The 2,835-nt window shown below is 53.9% G+C and overlaps 1 pseudogene; it reads left to right on the forward strand.

Moving 5' to 3' along the window:
- Nucleotides 1-648: 648 nt before the first annotated feature.
- Nucleotides 649-2,574, forward strand: LOC103747330 (annotated as a pseudogene).
- Nucleotides 2,575-2,835: the final 261 nt, after the last annotated feature.

The raw sequence follows: 2,835 nt of genomic DNA on the forward strand, positions 1-2,835 counted from the left end.
AAGCACCTGCTAACGTACCAAACAAGCGTTTGTGTTTACCTCTATAGGTTATTATAGCAGTCACTGTTTAGATGTTCTTTCTTCTTGCTGTGTGTGTTTTTTATAGTAGATGGAATCCAGCTGAAACTGGGCACCAGCCCGTGGAAAACAGATGTTGCAGAGACCTGACAGTTCACTGTCTTGCCACAACGGGAGGAAGATCATCCCACACCTACCACCCCCTCCAAGGCTCAGGGAATTTTGAGGAAGAGGTTGGCAGAAAGAATATAAGAGCTGGAGGAAGGGGTGGAGTGTTAACTGGAAATGTCCTCTGACCAGTATGCTGGAAAGCTATAGTCACACCTCCTTCCCACTTTCATCAAGTGTCAAGTGAGGAGTCAGTTACCCTTACTACCCAACCAGTCAAACTTAGCTGCATGTAGGGGGAGAGGCAAAGGATATAAGAATATATAAGCTGAGAACACCAAGTGGCACCTCTCTCACCATTTTGTGTGGCTGTTGGGAGGTCACAGGATCTGTATTTGAGTGTGGAGTTTACAATGCAGCCCTAAATGTGGGGCACCCACTCTTCTGTAAATAAACCCCTACCCTATGCTCTGTTAAAAAAAATAATAAACAACTTTTGCTTCCGGCCCCTGCCACCTGAGCATGGACGACCAGGACTGGGACTCCACATGGGAGAACCAGAGCCTGGAGGACAGCACAAGGACTGTGGCGCCAGAGCCAGGGCCCTGCACCCTGCAGTCCAGGATGACAGGGTACCACACCTGGTGAGTTATGCAGGACCGGCACCACTACCTGGATTTGGTAGAATGAGACTGCAATGGTGATGTGTCCAACCTGAGTTTCTACAAAAATGAGATTTGCTGCCAGCCAAATGGCTATCTCATTGAAGATATTCTTCAGACCCTGAAGGACAACTATGACCTCCTTGAGGAGAATCACTCCTATATCCAATGGCTGTTTCCTCTGAGGGAACCAGGAGTGAACTGGCATGCCAAGCCCCTCACACTCAAAGAAGTCGAGGCTTTCCAAAGCTCCAAGGAGGTCAGAGAGCGTCTTGTTCAGCCCTATGAACTCATGCTGAGCTTTTATGGGATCCAACTTAAGGACAAGGACGCCGGTGCTATGTGTCATGTGAAGAACTACCAGCAGCACTTCCAGAACCTGAACTGGTGAGGACAGGGCCCTGCTGGCAGCCTCCCTCCCCCCATTTTTCCCTTAGTATCTGGGGCTCAGTTTCAGGCAGATGTGAGGGGTCCCATACAGGCTCTGACACCCTCTTTACCTGCAGGGTGGGGCGGTGGGACCACCTGGCAGGGAAGTGTCGGCCCCTATACTCACCCAGGAAGCAGGGACAAGGAAGGTCCACAGACAGCACATCTGCCCCTCTAGCCTCCAACAGCGTCTCCCAGACAATAAGGGCTGGGGCAGCTCCACATAATTGAAGCTCTTGTCTATAGGTCAAACAGGCTATTTTCTCAGGTAGGAGGGTAGGGACAGAGGAGACCCTGGAACTTTGGTGTGGAGCCAACGGGAGATACCTTGGCCAGATGTGCATCTCTAGAACCAGGTTCATCCTCCTGCCACCTACCTTTGTAGTCGAAGCCACAACAACCTGTGTATTACAAGCATCCTCAAGTCACTGGGTGATCTGGGCCTGGAGTACTACCAGGCACCACTGGTCCGCTTCTTCCTGGAGGAGACATTAGTGCAATTTGAACTGCCCATTGTGCACCAGAGTGCCCTGGATTACTTCCTCTTTGCTGTATATACTGCCGGCACCAGCGCCATGAGCACCTGCACTTTGCATGGGAGCACTACCACCCCAATGCAAGTTTGTGTGTGGGCCCCATGACAAGCTGCAGAGATTTAGGCCCCAGGCTATGCCCCAGCCACTGAAGGGCCTGGGACAGGTAGAGAGGGATGAATGCTCTGGGGACCCCCTCCAAGCCTGGCACCCAGGGTCAGACCCTTGGATTTGAGGGGGACCCAAGTGGAGACAGTGGAGCAGTCAAGGATCCCCAGATGCTGACCATTGAGCCCCAGGATGTGGGAACCTTGGATGGGAAACAAAGGGACGAGGCTGAGTCCTTGAGCCCTAAAGAGAGCAAGAAGTGGAAGTTGGAGGGGAACAGGCAAGAGCAGGCCCCAGGGGAGCCAGATCCCCAGGGTGTCTCTGAGGTAGAGAAAATGCCCTGAACCTTGAGGGGTGTGCCCTCAGCCCTGTCCACCAGGAACCTAGGGAGACTGAACAGCCCTGTCCTGTGACTCCTGGGGGCAGGGATGGCTGATGAAGTGAGAAAACGGAGGTAGGTGGAAGAGGGAACTGGGGACCACGGAGTAGCTATCAACCATAACACTCAGATACTGACCCAGGCCTCACCACCTGCCTCTTCAGAGTGCTCTGAGGCCCAAAAGGACAGGAATGGGCCAGAGGAGGACCTAGAAAGCCAACAGGAGGACCGGGGGAGCCTGGAGGAGGGCCCTGGCCCTGGCACCACAGGAACCTCAGTGGATGAATCAGAGGAGGTGGCAACAATGGGGCTCTCTGCTGAATCCCCAAAGCCTTAGGGGTGCATCTTGGCGCTGCCCAGCCTGCTGCAGGGCCTGTTGTTGGCTCTTCTCAGTGCCTCACAGTGCCAGCCTCTCCCTGGTGGTCACTGCAGTGGCCACCAGAGGGACTGAGGCCACATCCTCGGGGAAAGCCAAAGCCTTCAGAACCCTCCTTACCTCACTGTATCCTCCCCCACTGCCCTCTGAGCCCCGTGTTTGTGAACAGACCCTAAGGGTCTGGAGGAGGGGCCTCTTTTCTTAGCCTGGTGCCAAGTGAGG

Source organism: Nannospalax galili, unplaced genomic scaffold (genome assembly GCF_000622305.1).
Source record: "Nannospalax galili isolate Female #2095 unplaced genomic scaffold, S.galili_v1.0 scaffold225, whole genome shotgun sequence".
Taxonomy (NCBI): domain Eukaryota; kingdom Metazoa; phylum Chordata; class Mammalia; order Rodentia; family Spalacidae; genus Nannospalax; species Nannospalax galili.